The sequence below is a fragment of the Vidua chalybeata genome, chromosome Z, assembly GCF_026979565.1.
Source record: "Vidua chalybeata isolate OUT-0048 chromosome Z, bVidCha1 merged haplotype, whole genome shotgun sequence".
In the NCBI taxonomy this organism is placed as follows: Eukaryota; Metazoa; Chordata; class Aves; order Passeriformes; family Viduidae; genus Vidua; species Vidua chalybeata.
In genome coordinates, this window is record NC_071570.1 from 893834 (window position 1) to 911963 (window position 18130).

Genomic DNA, 18130 nt, shown 5'->3' on the forward strand with positions numbered 1-18130 from the left:
GGTCAGTCCCAGTCCCAGATCAGTCCCAGCCCCAGTCCCAAGTCAGTCCCAGTCCCAGTCCCAGCCCCAGTCCCAGATCAGTCCCAGTCCCAGTCCCAGTCCCAGATCAGTCCCAGTCCCAGTCCCAGTCCCAGCCCCAGTCCCAGATCAGTCCCAGTCCCAGTCCCAGTCCCAGATCAGTCCCAGGTCAGTCCCAGTCCCAGTCCCAGTCCCAGTCCCAGATCAGTCCCAGCCCCAGTCCGAAGTCGGTCCCAGTCCCAGTCCCAGCCCCAGTCCCAGTCCCAGATCAGTCCCAGCCCCAGTCCCAAGTCAGTCCCAGTCCCAGTCCAGCCCCAGTCCCAAGTCAGTCCCAGTCCCAGTCCCAGCCCCAGTCCCAAGTCAGTCCCAGTCCCAGTCCCAGGTCAGTCCCAGTCCCAGTCCCTGGCCAGCCTCAGCCCTGCCAGCTGTGGTTCCCATCCCGCACTTTTGCTGGCTGACAACACATTGATTTAAAACCAGCAGAATTATCTCCGTTACCAAAATAAAGCAGTTCCTGGAAGGGATGACTCAGAAGCCTCTCCCCTCGCCATAAATCAGAGAAGAAACACGATACCTCATTGGGGCAAATCACTTTGCCCTTTTGGTTTGGCACCTACAGCCTTTTCTTCCAGAAAAAAAGAGATTAGAAATCCACTCTGAGCCGGCACTTTGTCAGAGAGCTGAGCCTTTCCTCCCCGGGACGCCACGGCTCAGGGCTTTGCCTGTGTTATCACTGGAGGGGCTGGACAAAGATAAGCAAAAGCAAGATGGATATTAAAAAAATAATTTTTTGAAAAACATACAGAAACAGCCCTAGAGGTTTTTTTTTTTTTTTTACTGTCTCTGAAAAGCCTGTGCGAGGAATTTGCCCCAAAGGAGGTATGTGCAGCATGTGCCAGCAAGGCAGAGCAGTGGCAGAGAGCAGCTCCTCCAACCCTCCACGGGCCCCAGAGATAGGTATCTCTGCAGAGAGAGCCCCTGTCCTCTCCAAACACTGCTGCGGGACCTCACAGAGGTGCCTGCACAGCCGGCCTGTGCCTCCCCTCTAATCCTTCTGCTCGCTGACAAATCTCACCCAGCTCGCTCCGGGGCCGGATCGCTCGCAGATCCGCACGCTCAGACAGCAAACACGGGCTTGACGGACGGGGAAACAGCCTGCCTCGGTCCGCACAAACCGCCTGGCCAAAGGGCTCCACCCTGGCTGCTCACACTGCTGTGCCCCACCGGGAACACCCCCGTGCCCTCTGCTCCCCCGGGCCCCCGTCCGCGTCCGGGGAGCAGCCGGACAGCAGAGACCCCCGCCCGCAGACAGCCCTCCGGCCAGCTGCGGCCAGAGGGACGCTCCACCGAGGCCACGGGGCTGCAGGGCCACGGAAATGGCCAGCTGGATCCGAGCCAGCAGTGCCCCGGAGCCAAGGGGCGACAGCCCTGTCCTGGGGGGCATCGGGGACACCAGTGAGGAGGGGGGTGGTCCCACGGCTCTGCGCTGGGGATGCCACAGTGCGAGAAAGATCTAAAGCTGTCTGAGCGTCCAAAGGAGGGACAGAGGGATGGGGAAGGGTCTGGAGGAGGCCACGTGAGCAGTGCCTGGGCACCTGGCCCATTCGGGTGGAGGAGACTGAGGGGAGAGCTCACTGCACTTACAGCTTCCTTGTGAGGGGAACGGCAGGGGCAGACACTGATCTTCCTGCAGGGGTGACAGGGACAGCACCCAGGGAACGGCTGGAGCCGGGCCAGGGAAGTTTGGGTGGGGTTTCAGGGAAAGGCTCTTCCCCAGAGGGTGCTGGGCACTGCCCAGGCTCCCCAGGGAATGGGCACGGCCCCGAGGCTGCCAGAGCTCCAGGAGCCTTTGGATAGCGCTGACAGGGATGCCCAGGGTGGGATTGTTGGGGAGCTGTGCAGGAGCTGGGCTGGGTGATCCTTGGGGTCCCTTCCAGCTCAGGGTGTTCTGTGATTCGATGATGATGGGGCAAGGCCACGGAGCAGAGCCAGAACCAAGCAGAGCCAGCACTGAGCCAAGCTAGAACTGAGCAGAGCCAGCACCGAACACAGCCAGAACCAAGCAGAGCCAGAACCAAGCAGAGCCAGCACCGAACACAGCCAGAACCGAGCAGAGCCAGCACCGAGCACATGGAGCCCTGTACCCCACGCTGCCCAGCCAAGGCTGCCCAGGCCTTGGGGCAATCCAGCAGCATCCCCAGCTGACTGCCCAGATGCAGCGAGGCACAGGGAGCACCATGGGACTTGGCCACTCTTCACCCAGTCCTTGACCCGAGCACACAGGGGCTCATGGAGCCTCTCCTGGGATGTGTTCCTCTCCAAGAGCGGGCTGGAGCCGCCTTCCCCCCACAAACTGCTCTGCTGCTCCTCGCTCAGCCAGCTTTCCGTGTGCCACGCGTCCTCCCAGCGCTGGGAGGCATCACTCAGCACCCCAAAATCTGCCTTTTCCTTGGGCTGACTCCCCAGAGAGAGGGGCTGTCCCACACCTGCAAACAGGGACAGGGGAATCCCACACCTCATGTGGCAAAGCTCCCCCTCGCCTACTCTGCAGTAAGAAATAATCTCTGCTGCTTTAATGCCGCCCAGTAATTTTGGGACACCCTGCTGCACAGCCATGGGATGCCAGAGGCCAGCAAAGCTGAGGGACAGTGGCAGAAACAATGCAGGACATTTTCTAGGGAATCACAACAAAAATGTTGTAAGTCCTGCTCCTGAAATAGACCGACCAGACCCCAAATGTGCTCCCAGCGACTTTTAGCCACCCACGTAACAGACAGGGAATAAAAGGCTTTGCTGGACCACTGCTAAAGCTTGCTGTCAGTATAATCACCTACTACTATAATGAGATTACATGGATTAGCTGCATTTTAAGGAAACATCAATGAGCTGGACGGCCTTTCTAGGCAGGTTTTTAGAGCCGCACAGGATAATACCGGAAAAACCGGGAGGCTATTTTTAGAAAGCATTTCTCCAAATAACCTGGGTGGGGTGGGGGGATCACAAGGCAGCGGAGGTGTGTTAGCGCGGGCAGGAGCTGAACGAATGAACGCTGCAGAGGGGGACAGACCCACCCCTGGTCTCCCTTGGCCGAGCTGCACAAGAAATTAAGTGAGCCGGAGCCAGGCCTGCGTTCCTGCCATGCTGAGCTGCGAGATGGACTCAAGGGCTGGAGGGGAACGGGAGTAGAGCACGCAGGGGACGCCGGGGCCAGGCTGAGCCGGGATAAACGCGCCGGCATTTGTGCCGGGTCCCCTCAGGGCACCTGCACTCCCACAGAGCTGACAAGCCCCAAGCCCTCTCTCTGGCTGCACACAGGAAAACGTCCCCAAAATCGAGTCTGAAGTGAAGACTTCCCGGCCACCACGGCATCCATCGCCAGGTGGGACCCGCGGCTCTGTGCCACGCAGCCCGGGGGATGCTGGCCCGCACCTGGAGGAACGGGGCTGCCTCGCAGGCATCACATTCTCACCCAGGAAATCCCACACCCGCCTACCCCTCCTCATTTTCTCCCAGCAGTCCTCAGGATTTTAGAGGAACTCTCAGGCAATCTGTTTTTTTTTTTTTTCCACTGCTTTTTGTCCTTGGAGCTTACTCCCACAAAATACCCATCAACCATCCAAAACAAACTGCGCACTTCATTTTCTAAAGTCCTTCACTCTTCCTTTCCAGGATGGATCCAGCCTGGAAGCCTTGGGGAACTGCAGCCTGGATATTTTGCTCCCCATGTTCCATCCAGCCGTAACCCCGCACCTTCTCCCTCTCGTTGTGACTCAGCCAGGGCTCGCGAATAAAACCCAATTAGGGATTAAACATCAGAGCAGCACAGCAAAGGGATGGCCCCTACCCCAGGCAGCTCACAGCCTGGGATCTTTAGCTCCCACCATGGTGAAGCGACAAAAATAACCCATTAAAAAGTCGCTTTAATTGCCTTGCCAGCAGTTTGCACAAACTCCAGCTAAAGCTGGAGGTAAAAATGAATTAAAAGCCTTAAATAGAAAATTCTCTTTCATTACTCCCACTTTTACCCTTATATTTTGATGGGGTCGTGGTGAGGCACATCCAGCCAGTCCTCCAGCCCCCCTGCAACAAGGACCAGCCTGGGCTCTGCTGGGTTTGCTCCACCACGGGCTCCTGTGCAGGACCCAGGCTCTCCTGGACACCCAGGCTGCCCTAGGACAGACACCCAGGCTGTCCTGGACACCCAGGCTGCCCTAGGACAGACACCCAGGCTGTCCTGGACACCCAGGCTGCCCTAGGACAGACACCCAGGCTGTTCCGGGACAGACACCCAGGCTGTCCTGAACACCCAGGCTGTCCTGGACTCCCAGGCTGCTGCCAGGCACAGCTCAGCCAGCCCTCAAGCTCACATTCCTCAGGCCAAGAGAGCCTTAACCAGGACAACAAAATTTAGAGGGTGAATCCTGCAGCAGAGTCCCCCAGAGCCCTGGAAGTTCTGTCCCACGTGTTGTTTGTGCTCCTCAGCCACTGCCCAGGGCAGAATCCCAGAGGATGGGGGGCTAACGTGCATGTCCCGAACACCAATAGCTGCATGGTGTGGAGCCAGCCAAGGGAATAACAAACAACGACTGTTGGCAAAAACACACAAGAGAAAGACCAGGATGGAGAAGGGGCCATATGGAGGCAGGGCTGCATTTTCTGGGACAAACCTCCTGGTTGTGGCTCCTGCAGAAAAGCACAACCCGGCTCAGCACAGGTGCAGGGACAGGGCTGAGAAGGATCAGGCACTGCAGTGGGGAATGAGCCCATCCAAGACTCCAGAGGCTCCAGCCCATTTCCAGAAAGGTCTGAAAGAACCACTGTGAATGAGAACTGACCTGCACAAAATTGGGAAACTTCTCCCCAGGGAGTGGAAGACTTAAATGTGCCCCACAAAGCCCAGGGCCCCAGGACATCCCATCAGCTGGATCAACACTGGAGCCAGGACTAGTGATTTCTCTCTTCTTCTGTCTCACTCTCTCTTTTCTTCTTTAATTCATCTCTTTCTTTCTCTCCTCCCTTTCATCTTAGCCCTTCATCCAAACCCCGCTGCTGTGTGCTTATACTGGAGATCAAGCACTAACACACCAATTCCCATGCCAAGGGCGCAACCCACCAAAAATCTCTGTGAGCTTTTGTTGTTCCTCTCAGCCTGGGAATCCTGGGGGCTCCCTCGTCCCTCGGGGTGGGACACCACACACAGCACTCCCTGTCCAGGCTGGTTCCGGCTCAGGAGGAGAAACGTTCCACCACCTCCCTCAAGACTCAAGCAGGAGGTGAGCAGAGGTCTCACCTGCTGCCAGCCGCACAAGGATCACCTGAGCCTGCCATGACCCCGCTGCCCACGCAGACGTGGAGCCCAGAAGGGAGGAGGGAGCGGGGCAGCAGCTCACAGCACAGCTGGGAGCTTGCTGGTGGGTTTTGGGTGGTCTGCTCCGTTCCCAAACCCGATGGTTTAAACGCAGGCTTAGAGCACGGCCTCGCTGAGAGCAATGCAATCAAGCTCAGGCTCCAGACCCCACGGTGCCCAGCATTTATTTAGCTAAATACTGCTCTGAAACGTCCCTTCTGCTCTGCCCAGGACTGTGAAAGAGCCATCAGGATGGAGCAGGTTCACGGCTTTAATCCCCTCCTTCACATTTGGCTCCAGTGGGCAGCAGCAAGACCACTTTGCAAAAGGAATCATGCCAAGGAAACCTGGCTGAGGGGTTTGGTTTCTAACTTCCAGAGACTCACTTTTTTCCCCTCCCCTTTCAATCTCTGTTGCTCAAAAAATTCTCATGTTTCCGAAGCATTTTGCAGCTCTTACAGCACTTTGCTGGGATGAAGAAAAGCTGGCACACATATCACAGCAGCAAAGATTATTTTTGCCGTCTGAGTAGTAGCAGGCACGTGAGATTTATTCAGATAAAGGAGGTCAGAGTCGGAAATGAGCTTAGATTCCAGGCTGAGAGTCCAAACCATTGGGAGATTTGGCATCTCCAGGGGGCCAGGCACTGTGTCCTGTGTCAGCATCGCCCCAGAGCCTCCCCGGGGTCAGCGGGGCTGCCTGGGCCCCCCAGCCTCACCCAGAAGGCTGAGATGAGCACAAGCACCAGCCCGGGCTCCTCCACAGGGAGCGAGGGGCTTCCCAAACTTTGCTGTGGCGTTTTCCTCCCTGTCTGCTCAGCCGCGGCATTAATCCTGCCACTGCCCCTGGGATCTGCTGGAACACACAAGGTTTTCATGTCCTGGAAAGATCGTGCGAGTGTTATTACAATCGGGATTTCCTCCCAGCTGCTTCTCTTTTTCCACAACACGCCCTGCGCTTGAAGCAGACAGCAATTAGCTTTCCAGCTCGGAGATATGTGATTTTTTTTTAACCTTAGACCCATCTTTAACAGAAGAGATCAGGGGCGCTCCTAATGACTCAAAGAGACAAAGACTCTAAATGCCTTTCCCGAAAGCAGATTTGCCTCCAAACACGGGAGGTAAGGAGGCTGTGGGAGCGCTGTGATCCAGCTCCAGCCCTGCCTGCAGCTCTCTCGCCCTGCTGATCGCTCGGCATTTACCAAACGCGCCGCGTTCCCCCGGAGCAGGGAGGGACACGGCGGTGCCGGTGCAGCCGCAGGGACGCGCAGACGGCCGGGCACCTGTCCTGCCCCACACCCAGCAGGGATTTTGGGAGCAGGTGCGGCCAGCAGGGATTTTGGGAGCAGGTGCGGCCGCCTCGTCACCTTCGGCGGTTTTGTGTCCTTTTCAAACAGGCGGGGCAAGCCCCTTGCCTAATGACGAGGCTGGGAATGTGAGATGAGCCCACAGCCAGGAATATCAAAACCGGCATTTTCGGGCAAATATAAAGCCCATCAAGATGCCCTTTGTGACTTCCCTGCCCCTTGCTCAAGCAGAAAGGAGGTGACCCAGAGATGGCACCGTGCGTATCTCAGCCTCTACATGGCCACCACCGACCACTCCAGCTTCATTTTCCTAAAGGTGTCTCATCAAATTTCACATTTCCTTGACTCTTCTTCCAAAGCGCCCAAAGCTGACGTCAGCTGCAGAGTGAGCCCGGGGGGAAAAAGGGAGAAAGGGCAATTTTGCACTGAAATGTAGCTCACTGAAGTTTAGGATTTGGTGGCACAGGCTGAGGGAGAGAGGAACACAGCCCAGCCCCGTGCTAGCACAGCTGGACGCACACCTGGCCCCAGCGCTGCAGCATCCCTTTCAGCCCAGCAGTAACTCCAGGAGCTACAAGGTCCCTTTCCATCCCAGAGGCATTTCTGCTTCCCAAGAGTTCCCTTTTCGGCTCCCCCAGGAACAGCTCCCTGGCCACCACTCCCAGCTCTCCTGAGCACGAGGACAGGCCTTGCCTGCTCACTGCCTCACTTAGAACGTGTCATTATTTCTAATTTATGGCGTTTCTGCACTTGGCCACGCTCAGCCTGGGAGGTTGTGTGGAAGGGAGCTGAGCCTGGCCTGCTCTCTGGAAGCTCTGGATAAAGCCTTTCTCAAGCTGATACAACCGCACATTGAAAAAAAAAAAAATATAAACAAACAAACAAAAAACTATGGAGAAAGGAGAATTCCCAGAGAGCAAAAGAACTGCAGTTCTTAAAACAAATTATGTGAAATAGTCTTCTGAACACAGGTGCCCAAATACAGGTCAGATCCACTGCTTGTAACAGAAATGCAAACCAGTGACAGAATTCCAGAATGGCTCAGGGTGGAACAGAACTCAAAGCTCATCCAGTCCCACCCCTGCCATGGCAGGGACACCTCCCACTGTCCCAGGCTGCTCCAGCCCCATCCAGCCTGGCCTGGGACACTTCCAGGGATCCAGGGGCAGCCACAGCTGCTCTGGGCACCCTGGGCCAGGGCCTGCCCACCCTCCCAGCCAGCAATTCCCAGTTCCCAATCTCCCACCTGTCCCTGCCCTCTGGCAGTGGAAGCCATTGCCTGTGTGCTGTCCCTGCATGCCTTGTCCCCAGTCCCTGTGCAGCTCTCCTGGAGCCCCTTGAGGCCCTGGCAGGGGCTCTGAGCTCTCCCTGGAGCCTTCTCTTGTGCAGCTGAACAGCCCCAGCTCTGCCAGCCATCCTCTGACCATCTTTGTGCCTCTCCCTTTCCCGGGATGCAGGGTGGGAATTACAGCCACAGCAACCCCAGAACAAAACCAGGAGCAAACCAGCCTTACTGGGCACCCATGGGGAGTGGGGAGAGGAGCCCAGCACTGAACCCAACCCAACACTTCGTGCTGCAGTCCCAACAGAAATGCGAAGATAACTGCTTTTTTTTTTTTTTTCCCTCCTCCCATTCTCCTTGATCTCATTTTAATTGGAACCGGTCCCAGATGGATCAGATCCCGAGAAGCCCAGCACCTACCCTCTGTCCTTGAAGTAATTTTAAGCCGGGACCTGTTCCCACATTCGTGTTTCCAGCCCTGCTCCCTCGCAGCCGGCCAAGGTTTTAATTCACCTTTACCCAAAGGCGCTTTGCGATGGTTCAGAACTTTCCACAGCACGGGGCAGTTAATGGAGCACAGAGCCCGGCCGGGGGCCGGCTGGCACAGGGGGATTTCCAGCCTGGCTGCAAACCTGGCCCTGCCTCCAGAGCTGCTGGAGCACCCGGCCTGGGGCTGGGAACACCCCCAGCTCCTGGCAGAGGGATCACAGAGCCAGAGGTGGGCAAGGAGGAGCAGCCTTGTTGCCAAAGGCTCAGCCTCCCCAGCTCAGTGCCGCACTTCCCAGCCCCATTTCTCTCACACAGAGGAGCAAGCCTCCCTCAGGGGCTGGAGATGACCTGCAGAGCTTCCTCTGGGAAGGGATTTCAGAAGGGCTTAGGAAGCCTGCAGCTGGAAGCAGCCTGCACTCCAAAACATGAAATTTGATTGGCCTTTTATCTTGGTTTACATAGCTAATTGTTGCAGGTGTATCCGTTACCATGAAATTAATCCCGTTGTAAAATCAGGTGTAGCCAAGATTTAAATTGAGCAAACAATCCAGACAGCTGGGACAGATGGACACCAACAGGACTCAGCTCGGGGGGACTGTTTGCTGTTCCCCGAATTCGGAGGGGCTGTGACACGGCCAAACCACTTCCCCGGGAGATCACAGGGACCCGGAGTGTCCGTGGCTGGCCGGGAGCGGAGCCAGGGCTCGGGGCAGCAGGAGGTGGATGTTTATCCGGCAGGTCAGGGCAGGTGAGGCGAGGCGGCTCTGGGCACAGGCGCAGGACACGAGGGCAGGGTGCGGGTGGCCGGCCCGGGAGGGGACAGCTGTGCCCCAAGGAGCGCGGGGGGCACGCACCCAGCTCTCCCTGCCCCGCTCCTTCCCTGCCTCCCGGGAACGCCCCGAGCAGCCGGGAAGAGCCGGCGGCTCCGGGCTGCGGCAGCGGCGTGGGCTGGCCGGCTTCCTACGGGGATGAGCGCTGTGTATAATATAGAAACCGAGCTGCCTGTTCCAAGCACAACCACGCCGGCTGCTTTTTAAAGACAGGCTCGGCTCGGGTGGAAAGTGCTGCAGGAACAAGCGGCGTTAATTCCCCCCGCAGCCTCCCAGCCAGGGGAAGCCTTCAGTGGGGAGATTTGTGAGCTGGTCCCGCTGCCGGTCCAGCCCCGGGGACAGGGAGTGATGGCAAGGTCACCCTGGCACCTTTCAGCTGGGCTGAAATCGGCTCCTGTAAATCCTCGCAGGCAATCCTGCCTGGAAAGCCCTGGAAGCAGATCAGTGTTTAATCTCAGCCTGGCGCTGGGCAGGGGGGGGAGCACTCGGTGGCCTCCCGGAGCCCAGCCTGGGCTGCACCGCCCGGCACCACGCCTGCCTGGCAGCACCTGGCCAGGTCCGAGGGGTGCCGCGGCCACCTGGGAGAGCAGCACATCGAGGCACAAACGTGCCAAAACAATTCTCCCGCGTGGAGTACGTGATTCCCTTCCCCAGCCGTGTCAGACAGTCAAACGCCACAAGCGCTGAACTTCACTCTTCTGCGTGCACAAGGACACCTTGCCACCATCCATCACATCCACACAGCCGGGGGGGGGGGGGGGGGAAGGCAAATAAAAATGCCACAATGCAAACAACTCGTGAGGAACTGATCCCAGACCCGGGGAGCTCACAAATCTTCGGGATGAGAAGTCGCTGCTGGCGCAAGGAACGGGTCACGTTTCAGCGTTAATTGTCCATGGAGTGGCAGCAGGTCTGCGTGCCAGGGACGAGGCCAAAACGGACTGCCATGTCTAATGCAAGTCTATAATTCTTCTGTTATAGTTTCTTTCTGTTTCTCTGCTGCTCACAGGAACGGCGAGCCCAAAATAACGGCAGCAGCGTATGACTTTAAAAGGGCAAATTTAAAAAAGCCCAGAGCAGTCGCTGGCATCAGTGAAAGCAAGGAACCTGCTTAAAGCTTCTACCAAAGATCCCAAAAGTCACAAGCCTGGAAAACCGGCAGGATTTAAATAATGAAAAAGCCATTCTGGCAAAAATGTGATGTGGAAAATGCATGGAAACGTGATCTTTCCAGGCACAGGAGAGGAGAGAGAAATGGCACTGGAAAAGAAATGTCCAGTGTCGGTGACTGATGGGGACCTCTAAAGGAATCCATTAAATCTGTACAGCCAACAGAACTAATTGAAAAATAAGGCACTTTCTAAGCATGCTAGGAACAGAGAATTAGATGTCTGCCAGATTCACTATTAGGTACCATCAGTAAAACTGAGGAAACAGTTGCCAAAGAGGACGAGAGGAGCCCACAGATCAACCGTGTGCACCCCACTGTGCCAAAGCAGGGTTTTTCCCACCAGCCCCCAGTGCAACCTGCTTTAAAACCCCTTAATTGACCCCTTAAAGCCCCCTAACGACACAGAAATTTCAGTATTGCCAGACATCTGCCAAAATAAAGCGTTTTCAGACCAACTGGTGGAACTCGGAAACTTTGTGTAGTCACAGTATTTGGGTAAAAGGCAGGAGCAGCAGGCAACCCGGGGCCAGCTCCAGCTAGAACAGCAGGACAGGAATTTCAGGTAAATACACGAACTGGAGACTAAAAATACAATTCCAATCAGCCAGCTGAGTTTCCTGGAATTAGATCTATTCAGGGGACTTATTATCTATCTAAAGACATTACTGTTGCCTCGGCACAGTGTTTGCCCACACTTCTCCAGCGCACGTAATATCCCGAGGATGAATCTCACAGCGGGTGTAACCAACACCACACGCGTCAGGTGTGCGCTGAGACAGCCCCGGCGTGGCTGCTGCCCGCTGCCGAAACAGCAGCCACGCACCTTCCTCGGGGGTTTTTGTCACTGCCCACTCTCACCCCTGACTCCTTCCGTGGGATTATATTCAATGGAAGTCTCCAGCAGGAAAAGCCGCGGTAACTCACGGATGGTCGGTCGGTCGGTCGGTCGGCGGCCCAAACCCCCTCGGTGAGGCCGCGGTCGGACAGACCACGGCTTTGTGCAGCAGGGCGATGCATGGGGCAGGGACAGAGACCTCTGCCAGAGCCAGGAAAGCGTTTGGGATGAGCACGGAGCATCTCCCGCCCAAGGCATCAGCACAAAGCCGGAGCGGCTGGTCCCTGATGGGGGGGGGGGGGCAGTGGGAGCACGTCCGTAAGGAGTCAAAAAAGCGAGCTCACACCCATGGCTGCGCCCAGACGGGCACCCGGGCAACACGGCCACGCCAGCCACATCCAGAGGGTGCCACAAAAACCACGCGAGGAGGAGCAGGAACCCCGCGGTGTGGGGGGACAGCACCCTCGGGCTCCTGAGGAGCGGGTGTGGAGGTGACCCCGCCACTGCGGGCAAGGAGCAGGGAGCGACGAGCCACCTCTGCGACAAGGACACGGCAACATCCCCCCGCCGTCCGCAAGCCAAAACTAGATAAGTTCAACCTTGAAATGAGATAGCATCTCTCCAGAGTCAGAGCAATTAAATGTTGACACAAGGTAGGCAGGAAGGGGGTGGAGGAGCGGGGGGGGGGAGACTCGCCATTGCTCAGAGCCATTAACACAAAATTAACAGGCTGCTTGTTTAACCCGGGCTTCTGTGTCTGCAAGGAGGATGAGCTGCAAATGCTTCCCTGCAGTTGCATTTCTGCAACACCTCCCACCTGGCGGGGGGGGGGGGGTGGAAAGTTTCAGAGGCATTTTCTATGCTTGGGAAGAGTCCTGAGTGGTAGGAGAACAGCAGGGTCATGCTAAAAAAAGGAAAGATCAAGGCGAAAAGTCTGAAAACCACGGTTTGCAAGCGCCGGGTGAGATTCATCTCGCTTAAATTTAGACCTCTCAAGCTCAGCTATCCAAATCAGAAGCAGCGCCCGGAAAGGCATTTGCCTGGCCTGCATACGAGGCTTTCCAGAGAGGGAAACAAGCCTCATTTGGAGGTGCCTGTCCCCCCAGTTTGGTGGGGAACAGCTTGGAACGGATCCTTTCAGACCCCTGGCCAAGGGCAAACAAACAGCACCCACCAAGGCAGCTCCAGCTGCAAGCCAGTTGCCTCATGCAACCTGCAAAGCTGAGGGGTAATTCCAGCCCAGCATAGCAGTTCTGGAGAATTTGCCCGGCAGCCCAGCACGCAGGGGGCAGGAGCAGGGTGAGGGTGAATCCAGCTCCTGGAGGCAGGTCTTCACGACTCTGTTCTAGGCGTAAAGAAGAGACAAACACGAATCCTCCTTTGCATGGAGGACTCGGCCCTGAGAGCGTGAGGCTGGCCGAGGTGTTCCCAGATCAGTGTCATTCTTTCCAAACGCGGGTGATTTGCCTGGGATTTCAGGTTTTATCAGTCCTTACTGACAGGCTGGGCTCAGCTGCAGGAGGGAAAGGACTGCGATGAATCACAGCCACAGACTCGTTTAGGTTGGAAAAGCCCTCCAAGACCACCAACCAGTAACCCAGCACTGATAAACCCACCCCTAATATCCCTGAGTGAGCCCGACTCTGCTCTTTGGCTCCAAAGCCAGGGCAGGGCACACTTGGTTCTCCCAAGCACAAGGGCATCAGTGGAACAGGGATTATCGTATCCCTTTGCCCCCTCTTCTTTTGTAGGGATGGGGAATGCTGATGCTCTCCTGCTGGGTGTGGGATTTATCCTCAAAAGTCCAGCTCTGGCCCTTACTCCTGCAATTTCCTCATTACAGTCCTGACCTCCCTTTCCCTGCAGTCCTTCACCCACAAACCTCCACGGGGCTTGTCACCTTCCACCTGAGGGGCACCTGCGCAGCCACAACAAGGTCAGGGCACTGCAGGTTTGAGCTGCCCCCCCCCCCCGATCCGCGTCCAAGGGGCTGGAAAAGATGTGCCTGTCCCCAGGCCTCGTTCTGCAGGAGGCTGGGATCCTGCTCAGACCAGGAGAGGGAAAAATCACTCTGGTTTGCTGGGAAGTTCCCAGCGCCAGAGAGGATTAGTCGTGTCTAATTAACTGTGAGGAGCCAGCAGCACAGAGCTGACTGCAGAGACCGGGACCCCCTCCCTCGGCAGCAGCCAAGATCTGTGTGTCCACTACCAAGCCAGCTGCTTGGACGAGGGAAACCCTGGACACCGCACATCCCCTCCTGTGGGCACCGTGTCCCCGGGCACACAGCCCAGGCAGGCAGAGGCGCCCCAACACCTCCGACACCCCGGCAGTCGGGGTGAGTAAAGGCTGAGCTCTGGATGCACACCGCAGCCTGGGGACCCTCTGCCCTAACCAGCCCCACACCTCGGGGTGGAGGAGTCCTCTGGGCAGCCCTGTGGGGACAGCCCAGCGGAGCCACTGCCACGCCAGGCTCAGGTTTGCCTCCCCCTTTCTGGTCCTCACACCACAGCAGCCCGGGATGGATCTCCGCAGCCAAACTCGCCTTCCCCGCACGCCAGGCGTGTCCCACGCCATTAAAGCCTGGGCTGTCACCACCTGCCACCTCCCCCCGAGGGTCTGGCTCAGGTGAGAGGAAATAAACCTGACTGAGAGCAACCGCAGCCTGCCTTGGAGCTGGGCAGAGGGAGAGAAGCAATTTTCTCTCTCTGGGCACAGGGAAGGGGTCCGGGGGACCCGCCAGGCACGCCGACACCGGGTTTGCCCGTGGGCACACGCAGGATCTACACAGCCACGGGGTACATGTGCACGCTCAGGGCAGGTAGAGACCGTCACGGCACCTGCGGATAGATGGATACAGCTCACAGAGACGCCCCCGGGGCACGTACGGACTCAGCCGGCCGGTACAGACCCACAGGGACCATGGGCACACACAGCGCGTGTGGGCTCGCAGGGCACGCACGGACACGGAGGGCTCATGTGGGCAAATGGGGCACGTACAGACACACACAGCGCGGACAGACAGACAGGCAGGGCACGTACAGACACACACACAGCGCGGACAGACAGACAGGGCACACACAGACCCGCGGGCACGGACAGACAGACAAGGCACACATAAACCCACGGGCACGGGCAGACAGACAGGGCACACACAGACACACACAGTACGGACAGACAGACAGGGCACACACAGACCGGCGGGCACGGACACACAGACAGGGCACACACAGACACACACAGTACGGACAGACAGACAGGACACACACAGACCGGCGGGCACGGACAGACAGACAGGGCACACACAGACCGGCGGGCACGGACACACAGACAGGGCACACACAGACACACACAGTGCGGACAGACAGACAGAGCACACACAGACACACACAGCCTGGACAGACAGGGCACACACAGACCGGCGGGCACGGACACACAGACAGGGCGCACACGGGCGCACGGCGCCCGAACAAGCCCGCAGGGCACACACACAAAGACGCACCGAGCCCGTGTAGAGCCGCGGAGAAGCAATGCCCGTGTCTCCGCTCGCCCTCGCAGGCAGCGAGCCGGCGCTCAGACGGGTTTGAATCCCTCTGTGCCGGGCAAGGGGCTCCGGGGCACGCGAAGGACGAGGCGACACCGGCACCGCTCCCAGGGACGCTCCCGCGGGCGGTCCCGCACGGGGCACGGATCCGCCCCCCCCCCGCCCCCGCCCGGCTCCCCCCCGCCCGCCCCCGCTCAGCGGCAGCGCCCGGCGGGGCTCGGGGGCAGCGCCGGGGCCGCCCGCACTCACCGGGGCCGCCGCGCTCGGCTCCGCCATGGCCCGACCGGCACCGGCACCGCGCCCGCCCCGCCTGACGTCACCCCCGGCCCCCGCCGCGCCGGCACCTGCGGGAGGCGGGGCCGGCAGCCGCGAACCCCCCCCCCCCCCCATCCCCGGGAGGCACCGCCGGGGGTCCGGGCATCCCTCGCCATCTCCGGGAAAAGGCGCTGGAGAGGTCTGCTCCCCCCTCGCCATCCGCGGGAGGAGCCGCCCGGGGGTCTCGTCCTCCCTCGCCATCCCTGGGAAAAGCCGCCCCCGGCATCGGGTCCCCCCACCCGTTCCGGGGAGGGACCGCCCGGGGGTCCGGTCATCCCTCGGCATTCACAGGAAATGCCGCCGGAGGGGTGCCAACCCCGCTCGCCATCCCCGGGAGGAGCCACCCGGGGGTCCGTTCAGTCATCCCTAGCCATCCCCGGGAAAAGCTGCCCCAGGGATCTGCTCCCCCTGCTCCTCCCGCTCCCCCGTTGCAGTCCCCGGTAAAAGCCGCCCCGGGGATCCGGACCGGCCTCGCCATCCCCGGGGGGAGCGGCACGGAGAGGTCCGGTCCCACTGGCTATGGCCGGGGGGAGCCGCCGAAGGCCATCCAGACCCTCCGCTCCTCCCTCGCCATCCCCGAGAGGAGCCCGGTGTGCCCGGCCATCCCTCGCCATCCCCGAGAGGAGCCGGGTGAGCCCGGCCATCCCTCGCCATCCCCGAGAGGAGCCCGGTGAGCCCGGCCATCCCTCGCCATCCCCGAGAGGAGCTGCCCAGGGGATCCGCTCCCGGTTCCCTGGCGGCGCCGCCGGCGGGGATCTGACTCCCCCCTTCTGCCACAGCCCCTCTGAGGAGCCGAGGGAGGGGGACCCCGCCTGGCCCCCACCTCGGGGCATCCCTCGCAGTGGAGAGTGCTGAGCGCCCTGACCCTCCCGGCTGGGCTTTCTGCCCTTTCCCCTGCCCGTACCCAACGTGCATTCGCTTATCAGTTTTAACCTGGGGGTTTCGGGGTCTGCACCAAGCCATCGTCCCTGTGGGACCCTTCTGGCAGCGTCCCCGCGTCCCTGCGCTCCGGAGGTGTTCCCAGCGGAGGGGGGGTGTGATGGATCACAGGTGAGGCAGCTGAGCTCTTCCTACCCGAGGGTGCCTTCACCCACTGAGCAGCCTCAAAGGAAAAAAAAAATTCGCTGTATTTACAGTGCGAAAGAGCAATTAAAGGAAGCTGCTTCAACAGTCTAAGTGGAGGAAGCGTGACAGCTCAATAGTTATTGATCCCCTCCAGACAGGCATGCTGCTCTGTTGGAGCTGAAGGAACCCTGCCTGATGCAAGGGAAGTGGCGAGAAAAAAATAAAAAATGGCCCCGTAAATTAAAACTCCCAGGGAATTACATGGGAGGAAATGAAGGTGTATAAGCAATTTCTGGTGGCACAGTAATCTGTAACTCTACTGTTCTGCTGTCTAGGATTAAAATGAATGTTCCCATCCAGTTACCCCGTGAGCAGGAAGGTGTTTAATAGAAGCTCTTGCTCTGTGGATGGAAGGGTGGAAACGGAGACCAGAAAGAGGAATAGGAGCATTAGCAGTTATTGTTAAAACCTCCCAGGGAAACTGCCCCCGTGCGCTCTCTGTGCAAAGTGTGGAGGTTATTCCCGTGGCTGTTTGGCCCCAGGTGACAAATGCACCGCCGGGGACACTTAAGGGCATCCTGGGGCCCTCCAGGCAAAGCCCAGTGCCGGAATACAGGGGAGCTTGGGCGAGGGTGTTCTCAGACGGGGCAGCTGTCTGGCGGGGTGCTCCAAGATGTCACTGCAGCAAAACACACGGTGACATGCCCGGCTCCGGCGCTGTGATCCTGCTCTGGCCCTCAGCACAGGGGTTTCCAGCCCGGGAGTGGCCCAGCAAAGGACAAAGTGGAAAGAGAAAATCAGTGGCCATCCTGGCAACACAAACCCCGTGCCATGGGAGCATTCCTGGCACCTGTCCTGCCCGGGAGTGAGGCAGGGATCCGGGGGCTCTCCTTCCGTGGCTCCAGCCCTTTGGCTTGTGGCATGACCACGGGCTGGTCTCTTTGAAAATCTGGGCCAGTGAGTTCTGGAGTGAGGCCAGAGGAGGCCACCAAGATGATCAGAGGGCTGGAGCACTCCTCCGTGAGGAAAGGCTGAGACAATTGGATTGCTCAGCCTGGAGAGGAGAAGATTTGGGTGACCTAATTGTGGCCCTCCAGGACCTGAAAGGGCTGACAAGAGAGATGGAGAGAGACCATTTACAAGGGATGGAGTGACAGGATAAGGGGAATATAAAGGATCAAATTGAGACAGGGCAGGATGGGATACGGGGAAGCAATTGCTGGCTGGGAGGGTGGGCAGGCCCTGGCACAGGGAGCCCAGAGCAGCTGCGGCTGCCCCTGGATCCCTGGAAGAGCCCAGGGCCAGGCTGGACGGGGCTTGGAGCAGCCTGGGACAGTGGAAGGGGGTGGAAGTGGATGGCCTTCAAGGTGCATTCTGTGACCCCGTGACTCCCTCTTGCAATTAGCAGTAATAACACTGAAACACGTTCATATTTTCTTCTCGGGGGCGGGCACTGGTTTGGTTGGTACGAGCTTGGTTCGGGTGAGGAGACGGGGCATTTGGGTGTTCGTCACCAGCGCTGCAGGAAACCAGGGCAGCACCTCGCAGGACCTTGGCAGCCGTCCCCGGAGCGGTGAACAACAAACCCTGGCAGTGCCCCGGGCTCTCACACCGCCCTGGCAACAGCGAGGCTTGGCTGGGTCGGTCCCCAGCGCCCGGCACAAAGGGGCTCTGTGCGGAGCGGTGATTAACCCCTCATCCCCGCGGAGCATCCTCCTGCGGGCTCTGGCAGCCGCGGGTGTGCCCCGCGTGTGCCACCCGGCCTGCGGTGGGTGCCGGGGCGCGGTTCCAGGCGGGATGGAGACCGACAGCACGATAAACAACTTCATTAAACACCGCGGAGCCTGACGAGATAATCACGGCCCCTGACTAGATAATCTGTGCTGCATCCTCGAGCACGAGGGATTGTGTCTCTTTTCAAGCAGGGGAAG

At 58.8% G+C, this 18130-nt stretch overlaps 1 protein-coding gene across 1 annotated transcript in view; it reads right to left on the bottom strand.

Annotated features, from left to right (window-relative positions):
- The window catches only part of MAPK4 (mitogen-activated protein kinase 4), a 40835-nt gene extending 25717 nt beyond the window's left edge, over nucleotides 1–15118 (bottom strand). Inside the window, exon 1 of the mRNA XM_053932376.1 lies at nucleotides 15069–15118. The gene's annotated coding sequence lies outside the window, so the exon portion shown is untranslated. The remainder of the gene's footprint in view (nucleotides 1–15068) is intronic.
- Nucleotides 15119–18130: the final 3012 nt, after the last annotated feature.